The sequence below is a fragment of the Cryptomeria japonica genome, chromosome 11, assembly GCF_030272615.1.
Source record: "Cryptomeria japonica chromosome 11, Sugi_1.0, whole genome shotgun sequence".
NCBI classification, from domain to species: domain Eukaryota; kingdom Viridiplantae; phylum Streptophyta; class Pinopsida; order Cupressales; family Cupressaceae; genus Cryptomeria; species Cryptomeria japonica.
In genome coordinates this window covers 68,316,690-68,332,490 of record NC_081415.1, presented here as the reverse complement: position 1 = coordinate 68,332,490, position 15,801 = coordinate 68,316,690, and positions in this window count along the sequence as shown.

The window sequence follows — 15,801 nt, the reverse complement described above, 5'->3', positions numbered from 1 at the left end:
AATATAAATTCACTCCATTGCACTCCTATTCCTCAAGATTTCACATTTAATATGTTTGCTCTCAGAAGCACTTATCCAAAAAAGCTATGAGGAAATGGGGATTTAGAAATGCAAAGATAGTAGATAAGATGTCAAGATAATGGGATGCAAACTGACATAAGTTTGGCACATAAAGATGTGATACCCAAATAAGAGAGGGCGGCTTGCTTAAATAGATTTTTTTCCGAGCAAGTTCATGTTGTGGGATGAATATGGGATAATGCAAGATGAGTGGTCTAGGGAAGATGAGTGGTAAATGGGAAATGGTAAGTGGTAAGAGGGGATATTAAAGGGTTTTATTAAATAAATAGAGAAATGTATATAAGGTGAATGCATGAAGGTGCATAGAAAAAATTAACGATGGCGTTCATGCGGGTCTGCGCAGGAGGCCGAGCTAGGGTTTTGCGGCCCTAGCTCGCAGGCGGCGCTGGTGTGGGTTCGCGCGGGGGGGGGAAGTGCTGGGTGTCGGGGGAAGACGGAGGAGGAAGGAGTGGCTAGGGCTCGATGGTGGCTGTGGGGGTGGTCGCCGGGAGGTAGGAGGGTTGAGTGGGGGTGGGGTTTTGCTGCTGCGGCCGAAGCTTTCGCGGGGGTTTGGGGTTTTGGGTGGGCCGTTCCTTGGTGGTGCGGGTGAGGGGGGGGCCTTGGGTGCTCAGTCCCATGGGGAGACCTAGGGGTGTGGGCCCTCGGTCATTGTCCTAGTTTTTTTATTTTTTTATTTTTGTGTGCCCCGATGGAGACTTTGGGTGGGGAAGCCTCGCAGGCGGTTCCAGCTATGGATTTCCGTGTTGCGGTGGGCTCAAAACCCCCATTTCAGAATGTAAAGACGTCTAACAATAACCTATTCTCTTCTTATTCAGGCTCTGGGAGTGCTGGTAGCTCACACATGGTGAAAATTAATGGTTGCCTGGAGAGATGCAGTGAGAGGCCGAAGTTGATCATCCCTCCTGAGATTATAGCTGAGGACATTGAATACTTTTCAAATCACTCGCTATACTGCAAGTTCTTGGGAATGAGGGTTTCATTGCAGTTTTTGGAAAACTGGGCGCAACGGACATGGGCACCAGAAGGGGAAATGGAGATTATGTTGCTGGCAAATAACTATTTCATGGTTACGTTCAACTGCATGGAGGATCGCAATAGGGTTTTCAAAGGAGGTCCGTATTTTTACAACAAGGTGGGATTATTCATCAAACCTTGGCATGCAGGGTTTAATCCTTCAGAGGAGCTCCCAAATAGAGTTCTGGTATGGGTTCGGTTACCACGTCTTCCAGTGGAATGTTGTCGAGAGGATGTGCTATGGATGCTCGTTGCTCTGCTTGGGAGGCCAGTGGGATCCTCGTCGCAAACTCTGGGGAGAAAGGTAATGACCTATGCACGTATATGTGTTGAAATAGATCTTAGTAAACCCTTGCCAAATGCTATAGATATGTGTGTAGGCTCTTATTCATGGGTTCAACAGCTAGATTACAAGACTTTACCATTTCGTTGTCGTCTATGTCATGAGTATGGTCATTTACAGCATAAGTGTCCTAGATACAAACCGGTAGTGAGACAACCTCAGCAGTCAGAACCAAGCCTTGATAGGGCTGAGAAAGGGAAAGCTGTCATGTCGAGTGTGGTAGAGGGTGTTGATGGTTTTGTCTCACAGCTCCCATTCCTCAACCACCTTGACAGCCATGTCTTCCTCTCTAAGCAGTTCCTCAGACAACCCATGCTCCCTAATTTTACTGCTGATCTCATTCAGCGCAATTTGAGCAGCTTTCTTCTCATGAAAAATGTTCCCGAAACCTTGACGGTTCCATTGTTTAATCTAAAGCTTAACAAATTACAGCTGCTTGGCAAGAAGACACGAAAATTCCATTCTTGTACTGGTTAATGACAGAGGTGAGCAGTGCTTATCCTTGTAGGAGATGTCTAGGGAGTCTCTCCAGTTTTTCTAGTCCCTCTTTAGGGAGGACTCTCAGGGGGAAACAGTGGAGGAGAATCTGGTTCTAGATTGCATCCCTTCTCTTGTCTCAAGGGAGATGAATGAGCAGCTTTTGTGTCCTATTTTACTGGAAGAACTTGAGAGGATTGTCTTCCACATGAGGAAAGGAAAGGCTCCTAGACCAGATGGGTTCCCAATTGAGTTCTTTCAAGAGTTCTGGGATATAATTAAGCTGGATTTATTGGAAGTAGTCCAGGAGTCCCAGAGGAATAAACAGATGCTTAGGGCATTGAATGCGACCTTCATTGCCCTAATCCCCAAGTGTGAAGGGGCCAACTGGTTAGGCCAGTTCCGCCCAATCTCCCTCTGCAATGTGATTTATAAGATCATCTCTAAGCTGATAGCGGATAGATTGAAGAAGTGCTTGGGGAATGTTATTTCTGAGGAGCAGAGTGGGTTTGTGGAAGGGCGCCAAATTCTGGATGGGGTGGTCATTGTTACAGAGACCATTCATTCTATGGCAACATCCAAGTAAAAAGCTATGTTTATCAAGCTGGATATGGCTAAGGCGTACGATAGAGTTCGGTGGTCCTTCCTTCAGAAGATCCTCAAGGATTTTGGTTTTGCAGACGAGTGGATCCAGTGGGTTATGAGTTGTGTTATGTCCACCTCTTTCTCTATGCTTATCAATGGAGACCATACTGAGCTATTTGGTGCTTCTAGGGGTCTCTGCCAGGGAGATCCTCTCTCCCCTTATTTATTCATTCTTCTTGCTGAGGGTTTGGGGAGGCTGATTAAGCATAATGTGGGCTAGGGTTCTATTCAGGGTTGGAGATGGGGGAATGACTTGCAGCCGCAGTCTCACCTGCAGTTTGTGGATGATACAGCCCTGATGGGGCTTGCTCGGATCAATGAAGCTTCGAATTTGTGTAAGGTCCTGTATGTTTATCTTGCAGCATCTGGCCAGATGATCAATGAGGATAAATCTTCCATCCTCTTTTTCAACACTCCTGAGTCTATTCAGAGGAGGATTGCTTTTATCTCGAGATTCCAAGTTGGCTCCCTGCCCCTGACGTATTTGGGTATTCCTATTTCTCCTGGCAACCCCCCTAGAGAGTTGTGGCAGGGGATCTTGGATAAATTCTGCTCCAAGGTTGAACACTGGACTCATAGATGGTTATCTTTTGTGGGGAGGGTTCTTCTGATTCAGTCGGTGGTTCAGGCTTTACCGACCTATCGATGTATGCTTCAGGTGGCTCCTAAGTGGTTCTTGAAGGGTTTGGACTCTCTAGCTAGGAAATTCTTATGGGTTAGTAATCTCACCTCTTCCAAATGGAGTCTGGTCAATTGGGACCTGGTTTGTAGGCCGAAGTAGTCTAGGGGGCTTGGGTTAAGGCAGTCTATTCTTTTTGGGGAAGCACTTGCTGCTAAATTGTACTGGAGGTGGTGTGTTGAGCAGGACCGAGGCTGGGCCAAGATTTTGGCCAGCAAATATATGCAGAGGATCCCGATGGAGGAAATCCCCAGATGTCCGCTTGAAGGAAAGGGCTCATCGATCTGGTACACTCTCAAGAGGGGGGCTTCTCTCATTAAGGCGAGGTTTTTTTGGATCTGCAGAAGGGGGGAAGAAGTTCTTTTCTAGAATGATTCTTGGGATGGATACCCCCCCATTCTTGATCAGTTTCCTAACCTTGGAAACCTAGGCCAAAGGTTCTTGGAAGCTGGATAGTCAAGGGTGAGTGACTTTAAGGCTGTCTATAGGTGCGGTCGGCTGGAATTGGAGTGGTGGAAGACTCCTAATGAATGGATGGTGGTTGGGATGGCAGAAGAATGTGCAGAGTTGCAGGGCATTTTGGCAAATAGACATTGTAGCTCCCTGAAGGGTAGGGATGGGCTTGCTTGGTCTCCAAATCCTAAGGGCATTTTTTCTATGGCTAGTGGTTATTGGGAATTGTTGAGTCAAAGACTTGAGGGAGGAGAAGTGAACTGGTGGAAACAAGTGTGGAATAATGCTTCTTGGCCGAAGTGTAACTGCTTTGCCTGGACTTTGACTTGGAATAGATGTCTAACTTGGGACAATATCCGCAAGCGGGGATTCTTGGGGCCTTCTATCTATCTTTTATGTGGTAACGGAGAGGAAGATTCCTCACACCTATTCTTCAGATGCCCCTTCTCTATGCTGATCTGGCACTATTGGTGGGGGGTATGGAAGCATCCTTGTGTCCATGCAGACTCTCTAGTGGAGTTTTGGAGCAGTTTGAGCAGACCTCCTATTATGTCCTCCTTCCTCCAGACGGTCTAGAATATTGGGCCCATCTTCATTCAGTGGCAGATCTAGCTCGAAAGGAATAGGAGGATCTTTTGGGAAGCCAAATTGTTTGTTCAACAAGTTTGGAATAGGATCATTGTTATGATTCGGGAGACAGTGGAAGCTAAATGTGAGGTGAATTTCCCGTTGGGTAGAGACGAGGTGGATATTGTGAGTAGGCTTGGATTGCAGGAGTTGTCTCCTAACTCTGCTTGTGTCAGGAAAGGTAGATGGGCTTTGAAGAGGGTGCAAAGGGTTGGAAGGTGGACACCCCCTTAGCAGGAGTATATCAAGATCAACACTGATGGCTCATCTAGGGGAAACCCATGCCCTGCTGGTGTTGGGGGTGTGAGCAGGAATAGCAGGGGGGAGGTTGTTTTCTTCTTTTTGGTGCATAAAGGGTATCAGTCTAATAACTTTATGGAGGGTTTTGCGATTCTTTATGCACTTGAGCGGGCTTTGGCGAGGGGTTTTAGGAAGGTGATTTGTGAATCGGATTCACAAATTGTTGTTAACTTGTTGTCTGATCAAAAGGTGAGTGGGATTCAGTGGTAGTTGGCAAGGATTGTTCAATAGATTCTTCAAATTAGCTCTTTAATGGAGCAGGTGCCCTTCATCCATATTCCTCGTGAATGGAATGGTGTGGCTGACTGTTTGGCCAAGTGGGTATCAGAACATGATAATGAGTGGAAAGTGGAAGGTTGGGAGCATCTCTCTAGGGATTACTGTCAGGAATTGCAGAAGATTCTCACTGAGGACATGGGTGGCTTTGAAGTTGGTTGATTTGTGGTTGGGCTAGTTGTCCTTTTCGGGGGCCTTGGGGCTCTGATTCTTTTTGTAATTCCTATTTCTGATTCTCAATAAAAAATTTACCCTTTTGCCAAAAAAAAAAAATGCATGAAGGCGTATAAATGAATATGATATAATGTTTTATTTAATAAATTTAATAGATAAATGATGATATATTAATAATAATAATATAATGAAAGATGGAAATTATGAATAATGAATTATGGAGAAATAATAGTGTAATAATAAGGATTCGCCAGATGTTCAAAGAAATTTGAAATTAAATGCGAACAAATTAATGGAAATTTTTATGTGTCTACACCAACAAATTTAAGTTTTCTAATTTAAGTTTTCCAATTTCCATTTGACTCGAGATATTAGGATTTTTATTTTCATTTTGTACTTTTGCTTTGTGTATTTCTAATAATATTATTATTTTTTAATTTTTTTTACATAATTATGGAATAAAACAAAAAAAAATTTATCAAGAATTTAGATCTCAAATGACATATCATTATTTGTTTTTTTCGTGTTAAGATATCTTAAATCCAAGTTTTCTACTTTGGCTTGACATATTTTTATTATAAAAATTCCTTTGAATGGCACATAAATATATGCATTTCAAGTGTATTGACATATTTCATCTAATTTCTCTACTTTTTATTTTCATATGCCTATGTATATGTGTGTGTATATGTGTATATGTTTATATATATGCATGTAGGTATATGCTTGTATACATACATACATACATACATACATAGTTTGTATGTTTGTATGTATGTATATATATATGCATGTGTGTGTGCGCCCGCGCGTGCACACACACACAAATCATACACTCACATATACATACATGTATACATCATAGTAGAAAAACTATATAGTTTCAACAAATTAACATATTTTATTTAAGTTTTCTACTATTGTCTTTGAGTAATAATAGGGTTGTTTGTTTGGATTTTAGAACTTTTGTCAAGTGATACATCATTAGTTTAAAATAATTTTTTTAATTTATTATACAAATTAATTGCAATACCAAAATGTGCTTATGTTTTTCTTTGCCTTGGAATTCACTAATAATGGAACATTGGTAATCATTATGTGAGACAAGCATCTACTATGATGTGTATTTTGAATATTGAAACACTATAATAAAGAGATGAAAAAATTAAAATAATATTGGATTAGTGATTCAAGGCTTATGATGAACAAACACTAAACTTTTTGAATACTGAGATAAGATTATGCAACTAATCTAGTATTTGAACACTTTCATCAACATGATTTTATTTGTGGCAAATTTTTAACTTTGATTTAAACATTACCTATTCACCATTAAGTGTACCTATATCAATGTCATAAATTATAACCCATACGATTTCACACTCTTTTTTGTGCCCTTGCTTTATTGTGCCTCTTTCTAGGTCATTTTGAGCCTATTTTGGTCTTATCTCATCCAATTTGTTGTCATATGCTCATTAGGTGACCCAATCCTATGTCCCGAGCTTGTGCACTCTGCAACCACCTTTCAATTGTCTCTTTTTAGTAGTGCCTTAGTCCCTCCAAAAGGGGCCCAAATTTGAACATTTCAGAGTGTCAATTCCTACCATTTATGATTAGGCCTTGACATTTTGATTTGATTGTTGGAAGTTGGACTAAATGTGAAAATACCTTGAAAAAATTATATAAAGGCATTATTTCTAATTTATTTTCATCTAAGCACACATCTAGTAATTTCATTCCAAGTCCCAATTCTTTCATTAAAGAGTAGATCTAAGTGCAAGGAACATCAAGCTACAACAACTTGTTTTCAAGTATGTTTTCATGATGGATTTGTTACGATTTATCATGTTATTGCATCGACACTAGGAGGACTTATCTAATGAGCATTGCATCACCACCATTATCAATTCTAGGGTAATACCATTTCAATTTCGAATTTTATTGCTAATTTAGCCTCTTTGTACTAAGGGTAAGCTCTCTTTTTCATCATCATTGTTGTAGTGGACATAGAAACACCAACATGGGGTTTGACTTAGGCAAGACTCTATACAACACAATTGTTTTCTCCTCTTCTCTATGTGTAAGGATCTACAACAAAAAGTTGCAGATTTCCAGAGAGTAGACTGAGGCACAGTTCCAAACTTTGAACAAGTGAAAACCCTAGGTCTATGCTAATTTGCACATGTGACCAACACTTTTTGGCTAAATCTTGGAGGGAATGTATCTATAGAGCATCTTGATCCATAATGTGAATTTTTAGTAACAGAAGCACCTTTGGTTCTAGGGCGCCTAACACACTTGACTGAAATTTTTAGACTTAGATTTCAATGACAAGTTCCTTTCTACATCTTATTTTCTAGATATGTACTTCTAAGATTACTTTTAGTTTGGTATTTGTCTATTTATGTTGAATATAATCACTTTTGTATCCTTTTACCTAGAATTGCACATTCACATCAAATCAAAATCAATACAAAAAGAGGAAATAATCACACTCAACAATCAACTTTCCTTTAGGACTGAAGTTGGATCTTCTTGGCTATTTCCTCCAATGAATGATATTTATTGGGGATCTTGGTTCATGTCTCTAGGTCAGGACCCCATTTCAATACATCTCACCTACATCTAAGAAAGTGTGGAAAATGACTATAGAGGAAAAAGTGTTTGACTTTCTTAATGTTAGTCAAACCCCTAAGTTGATTTAATAAATTTGAAACATAGAAAAGTAGATAACGATGAATGTTGATAACTGATTGTTGTGTTTGATACAAATTCAATCCAGAGTTAGACACATAGTCAAACATTAGCAGTGTACACTTCTCATCAAGTTAATGTTACTTTGCGAGACAATTCCTTGGTGGAGTACTAGTTGGTCTGAGCATGAGTAAAATAGATTGAAACACGTCCAAGTAGTTTGAAAGGGTTTTCTTAGCATGAGGATATAAGGATCAATGTCTTAACACATAGAGAGTTGAGTTCCTCTAGGGACTACATTGTTTGGTATTGGTACTTTTATGTAATTTTAGTAGAAATTGACTTAAATTACAAATTAGATTAGTTGTACAATTATTGTAACTTGGTTTTACATGTAATGCCCACCAAAATACCCTAGAGAAGATAACTAATCTAACTAACAAATAGAGATAATTGAAAAAACATCTACTAATGCAACATACAAGATACATTTACACATGTGCATTAATTCAATAACTACCCAAATACATGCAAAATCATAAACATAACATGAAAGCATGAACAACTTAAACATAATCATATTCTTAACAACATAATATGCAAGCAGAAATAACCATACAACAACTATCCATCCCTAGGGTATCTCAATGCCATTACTTAGCTAACAATAAGACATAAGCACATCCATAAACATGATACCATTAACATTCATTACATTTAGTTCTTAATCTATTATTTTCCCCATTAACCTTTAAGCTCATTTTAGAACTCCAAATCCAAATGTTCTTAATCCCTTTTGAACCCATCTAACATGATAACATCATCCTTCCACATAGAGTATCATCAAATGCAAATCTAGTTATTTTCCTTTAAGGATAAACATACATGCCTACAAACTACTCACACATATTCATATTCAAGAGATAACCAATAATGAAGGAATAACACTTTCACTACAACCATAAGTACACATAGAATAAACTGATAACATTACAACCATTTGATTTCCTTTCCAATCTAGAATTACATACATAATGAATCTCCAATTAAAGCATCACAATCTATTACAATACATCATGATATCAACCTACTACAAGATCTAATACATATGATCCCAAGATGCAAGATACATACTCTTCCTTTATAATCACATCTCTCTCATGATACAAAATACTTGATTACAATCTCAAATACATAAAATATGCTCCAAATATCCATCCCCATGAACAAGATATACAAATCCACATCCACACATGCTATCAACCAACAAATAACATCCCAATGGAAGAAGGCATCAAACAACCTGACCATGTGGAACCAATAAGGAGCCACTCCCCATGCTAGGAGATAACACAAGGTTCCAATTAACACTCTAGACCTAGGTTGACACCTAACAACCAAAGGAAAATAATTCACAATCAAGAAAGGTAAACTCATAAGAATAGACCAAATCACATCACAAGGCTAACCGAAATGCAATAAACTCCCATAGGCGTATCAACAATCAAGACATAAGGATCATGGACACATGTAGGGATATAGTGCCATCACATGCTACCCTCACATGTAAAAGGGGCCAATCCACACCCTGATAGACATGTGGAACCATCTCAACCTTGGAGCCAATCAAGGGAGTTTAGTTTATTGTCTTTATAGTCTTCCCAAGCTCATTTTGAGTCTCTACTCAAGGGCCATGAGGTGGGGCCACAAATCAATTATTATCTTATTAGGTGAGTCCTAATTACCCAACCCTCTAGTTAATTATTATGGTTATTACTTTTAAATTAAAGGAAAACTCTTCATGTGGTGCCATGACAGGTCTATACCCTAAGCATCCTTACAAGAAACCTCTTATAAGCCTATTGCTCATGACCCCGATCCTACACATGCAAGAGCCCACTCCCCCTAACCATGGACCAAGACCTTAGGGTGAAACACAAATAACCACAATGCAAGAAGGCTCATACATAGAAAATTCATAATCGACATCAACATACTAATACAAATTTGAAGCATAATCAAGGCCATAAAGCCTACAAGAAATCAAGAGCCTCAATCAGCAAATGCACAACAAAAGCAAGAGTAAGGCATGCAATCATCTTAATAAAAAACAAATCATATCGCATCCTCAACAACAAAGCATATCCATAATGTTGGAGCTTACATAAATCATTCTCTACAGCAAGACATTCTCCTACTTGCTAGAGCTAAATCATTACAAATGCACAATCCTCAATGACAAGGCATTACCCCTCTTATCGGAGCCAAAATAATAATGAAATAATCAAATACGAGCAATACACAACAAAGGATATCAAGGACATCCTCACAAGCCTCTAGTACAAATCCAAATTCAAGAAAACTGATCACAAACTGACGAAATAATCAAAACCCAATAAAAAGGCAAAATGACGCATTTGACCAAACTTCTTGTGCATATGACAAATCTTCTTGTGCATATGACAAATCTTCTTGTGCATTTAAATTAGAGACTAAAACTCAAACAATGGAAGTATGAACTCACGAATGACTCATGAAAATTACTAAGGCATAAAATAAGACTCGAGTTCAATCCAAAAAGATGCAATGGTGATCATTTCACAAGGAACAAGTACATACCCAATCAATTAACCAAAGTATAGACATAAAATCCATTCTCCGGTGCTACAAAAACTCACGACAAACTGGTGCAGGGGCACAAGCCTAAGAATTTATCTTTTCCTCTTTCATTATTTCATTTTTTGGTTTCAAGGTGTTGTAAAGGATCTTAGAATCCCATGTTCATGTTTTGTTTTGAAAATAAAGTCCTAATAGTCCATTTTGTAAGACCTAGTGGCCTAGGGTGTATTATAAACCCTATGGTCAACTATGGTCAAAGGGACTTGGGATGGGTTGATTTGGTGAGTTATATGTATTTTGGTCTATTTAGGTCCAATATAATATGTTTAGGCTCCTAGGTCTATGTTTGAAGTTAATTTGTTGGAAAATTGCAAAATTGTCAAAAATTGCCAAAATGTTGTCAACTTGGTGAACAACTTTTTGAAAAGTTGTTAAAAATCAGTTCCCAATGTTCACAACCACTTTGTTTTGGTTGGAACATGTTTAGATGGCTATATAATTCCCCAAAAAACTCTTTTGGAGTTGTTGTTGGTGGATATTTGTAATTTGACATTTTGAAGCAATAAAAAATACTGCATTTTCCAAAAAATTTGTTGTTCTTTTGGTTGGTACGGAATTTCACGACCCCCAAACTGAAAAATTATTTCATGAGTTAGAGGGGTGAAATTTTTTTCTTTTGAGTCCAAACAAAGCTTCTGAGGTGGATTTTTGAGCGAGTTATAGTGTAACAATCCAAAACAGCCCGTGAAAGGGCATAAACCAAGGGTTTCACCTTTTCTTTCCCCTTTCTTCCAATCTAATCATGGAAAAAGTATAAAACTTGGTTGGATGGAAGATATGGGAGTGTAATATGATATTAAAGAGGTTTCAGACTAGGAGAATGTGGCTGGAGATTATTTTATTCAAGTTTGAAGCCAGACATCCCCATGTGACTAGCATACGGTGGTGAAGAAGACTTTGACATTTCCCCATAATTTTTGATCAGATGCAAACCAAGACTTGTAACTTTGGATTTGGTGATTTTTTGAGTTCCCCAAGGTTTTCCAAATGCTTCCCTTGAGAAATTTCCAATTGGAAGGGTAGTTCCTTTGTTAAAGTGCTCATTTAGCCCCATTTAGCCTAGTTGAGGGTTTACTAGAAATGGTATTTGTAGGAGGTTCCAGATCAAATCCTTTTGGAAAAAGTGCTATCCTAGGTTTTTAATGGTGAATATAAAATAAAATTTATTGGTCCTTTGAAATTTTTGGGAGAGAAACCAAAAAGTCACTTTTGAGGGCTAGTTGGCTAGAATAGCCATTTTGCACTTTGACCCCTTTGAGACTTGATCAACCAAATCTGAGGATTGTTTAACATCATTGGAGGTTGTTGGATCCTAATAAACTTAATTTGAGTCTTTTTGGACTTGTATTACCATTTTGGATGGGTGTGAGCCATTTGAGCAACTTTTGAGTACTTTGCCTGTGGGGTTGACAAACCAAAGTTGATAGCCTTTGTAACATGTCTCAGTGGGGGGTTATGGGGATGAAAAAAATTGAAATGAGACATTGATCTATTGCTTGTCAAGGTGTGAGGTCTAGTTGGGAAAATCTTTTTTGAAAGGGATTGGGTTGCCAGTTGAGCAAGCGAGCAACTTGGAGCATTTTCAAGTTGTTGGAACCATACCTCTATATCAATTGGTATCAGAGCAAGTGTGATCCTTAGGAGAAGGATTATTTCAATTTAGCCATGTCAGGGGAAGAAGAAGAGGGTGAGTTGTCCTCAAGGATGACTAATGCACAGATAGTGAAGTTTTTGAAGGATCAAAACTTGGTTCACAAGATTGATTCCTTGCAGAAGGAGGTTGATAGACTTAATGGGGAACTTCGTAAGAAAAGTGGTGCAAACTCTGATTTTGTTGAAGAGGGGAGTGATGAGGAACCCCTTGAGAAGGATGAGGAAGAAGAAGTGCCTGTTGATCAGGGACTACTTGTGAAGACCCTGAAGGCCATGGAGAGAAGGACCATGGATGTTAGGTTGGACCTACCTTCCTATGATGGAAACTTGAATCCAGATGCTGCTATGGATTGGATTGATGCCCTCACAAGATTCTTTGAATGTGAAGACATGCCTGAAAGTCAGAGAGTTAAGATTGCTAAGTCTAGATTGAAGGGACTAGCCCTTACGTGGTGGAATTTCACTCAAGATGATAGGGTGAAGAAGAAGAAGAATCCAGTGACCACTTGGAAGAAGATGGTTGCATTGATCAGGGATGCATATGTTCCTGATGATTATGAAGTCCAACTTCATAAGAGGAGAATGAGTTTGAGGCAAAAGGAGATGAGTGTCTCAGATTATACTCAAGAGTTCCATAAATTGGTGATGAAGTCCAATATGGTGGAGCCCGAATGTGTGAAGCTTGCAAGATATTTGCAAGGGTTGAGAATTACCATTCAAGATGAACTCAGTCTAAGCAACCCTCCCACAGTATAAAAATGCTTTCAACTTGCTTTGAAGGTTGAGGAGAAACTCAAGAGGAAGAGTGATCAAGGTGGAAGAGGAAGAGGGCAAAAAGACTTTGGAAATAGGGGCAGAAATATGTCTCAAGATCAAGTCAAGGAAGTGAACAAGGGGAAGGCAGTTCTAGAGGATCTTTCAGAGGAAAGAGAGGAAATTTTAGAGGAAGAGGTGGTGGAAGAGGCCTAGAAGGCATAAAATGCTATAGGTGTCATCAAATTGGGCATGTTGCATCCAAATGTCCAGAGAAGGCAAACAAACAAGGTGAAAGGAGAGCAAATTTGGTGAGAGATGAGGACACACATAGTGTTCACTCTCATGGATCCTTTGTGCAGCCTGAACAAGGAGAGATCATGATGATGAGAAGGACATTGATCAAAGCACCTAGTCCACTAGAGCCACCCCAAAGGAAGGCACTTTTTAGAACTACTTATAGAAGTGGTGACAAAGTATGTAGTGTGGTGATTGATTCAGGTTCTACTGATAATTTGCTATCCATTGAGGCAGTAGAGAAACTGAAATTGAAGAGGATTAAGCATCCAAGACCCTATAAGGTATCATGGCTTACAAAGGGGCAACAAACCATCATTGAAGAACAAGCATGGGTGGAGTTTTCTATTGGCAAGTACAAGGACAAGGTACTTTGTGACATTGTACCCATGGATGCATGCCATTTTCTGTTTGTAAGGCCATGGCAATATGACATGAAGTCAAGGCATGATGGTGAGAAGAACACATACACCATCTGGTCTAAAGGTAAGAAGGTAACTTTACTACCCCTACCTGATAATGGTGAAGAAGCAAAAGACTCCAAAATCATGTTTGTAGGTGAGAAAGAGTTTTTAGAATGCTTGAAAGAGGAGGATACTCCTTGTTATGCTTTGGTTGTGTTGCCAAAACAGGAAGAAAAGAAGGTGCACAAAAAGAAGGAAGAATCTAGGAGGGTAGGACCAAAGGAGGTGGCTGATTTGCTTGAGACCTACAAAGACATTGTAACCAAGGAGTTACCTAATTCCTTACCTCCTATTAGAGATATTAGCCATAACATTGATCTGATTCCAGGGGCTACACTTCCCAATAAGGCTGCCTATAAGTTAACACCCCAACTGAATGAGGAAATGGCAAGACAAATCCAGGAGCTCTTAGATAAGGGTTTGATTTCTAAAAGTATGAGTCCATGTGCTATTCCAGCCGTGCTAGCACCTAAGAAAGAAGGTACATGGAGGTTATGTACAGACTCAAGGGCCATTAACAGGATCACTATTAGGTATAGGTTCCCTATGCCTAGGATTGAGGACTTGTTGGATCATCTAGGGGGTGCAAGGTGGTATTCAAAGGTGGATTTGAAGAGTGGGTACCATCAAATCAAAATAAGGGCTGGGGATGAATGGAAGACAACCTTTAAGACTAATGAAGGCCTTTATGAGTGGAGAGTGATGCCATTTGGCTTATCCAATGCACCTAGTACATTCACGAGACTCATGAATGAAGTTCTAAAACCTTTCCTTGGTAAATTTGTTATTGTTTACTTGGATGATATTCTTATTTTCAGTAAGAATAAAAATGAAGATATGCAACATTTGAATTTGGTCCTTAAGAGATTGCAGGAAGAAAAGCTCCTAATCAATGTAGACAAGTGTCTTTTTCTGCAAGAAGAATTGGTGTATCTTGGTCTCATAGTTTTAGGTGGAAGCATCAAGATGGATCCTGAGAAGGTGGAGAGAATCTTGAATTGGCCTTCTCCAAGGTCAATGACTGAAGTTAGAAGCTTCCATGGCTTGGCTTCCTTTTATAGGAAGTTTATAAGAGGTTTTAGCCAAGTTTGTGCACCTATCCTAGAAACAATCAAAGGGGGGCAGAAGTGCAAGTTTGTATGGACCAAGGACGTTGAGGAGGCTTTTCAAAGTCTCAAACAAAAGGTAGCAAAGCAACCTATTCTTGCTTTTCTATATTTTCAAAAGATTTTTACAATTGAGTGTGATGCATCTAATGTTGCTATAGGGGTTGTTTTGAGCCAAGAGGGTAGGCCCATTGCATTTTTTAGTGAGAAACTCAATGAGGCAAAGAGGAAGTATTCCTCATATGATTTGGAAATGTATGCCTTAGTTCAAGCCTTGAAAAAGTGGAGGCATTATCTCCTTCCAAAGAATTTGTTGTTTTTACTGACAACCAGGCACTTAGCTTCTTGAATAGCCAGGAGAAGTTGAGTCACAAGCATATGAAATGGGTAGAATCTATCCAAGCATATACCTTTACAATCAAACACAAAAAGGGAGTTGCAAACAAGGTGGCAGATGCCTTGAGTAGAAGATCTTTGACAGTGCAAGAGGTGAAGTTGCAAAGTGTGGGGATTGACTCCTTGAAAGGTATGTATGAAGGTGATGAAGACTTTCATGAAATTTATAAAGTTTGTTCTAATTTTTCTGAAGCATACCATGTTGAATATGTTGATTACTTGATCCAAGATGGTTTATTGTTCAAAGGACATCAACTATGCATTCCTAGGTGTTCAGTGAGGGAGAATATTGTGAAAGAAAAGCATTGTGAAAGCATGAGTGGACATTTTGGGTTAGATAAAACCCTTGAACAGGTAAGAAGACATTATTTTTGGCCCAAGATGCAAAGTGACGTGAGGAAATTTGTTGAAACATGCACTATTTGTCAGAAAGCCAAAGGCACTTCAACTAATGCGGGTTTGTATCAACCATTACCCATACCTACAAGGCCTTGGGAAAGTTGTAGTATGGATTTTGTAATGGGATTGCCTAGGACTCAAAAAGGCTTTGAAACATCTTTGTTGTTGTAGATAGGTTCAGCAAGATGACACATTTCTTGCCATGAAATACAAGTGATGCAACCTATGTAGCAAATTTGTTTTTCAAAGAGATTGTAAGGATACATGGACTTCCTCTAACAATTGTGTCTG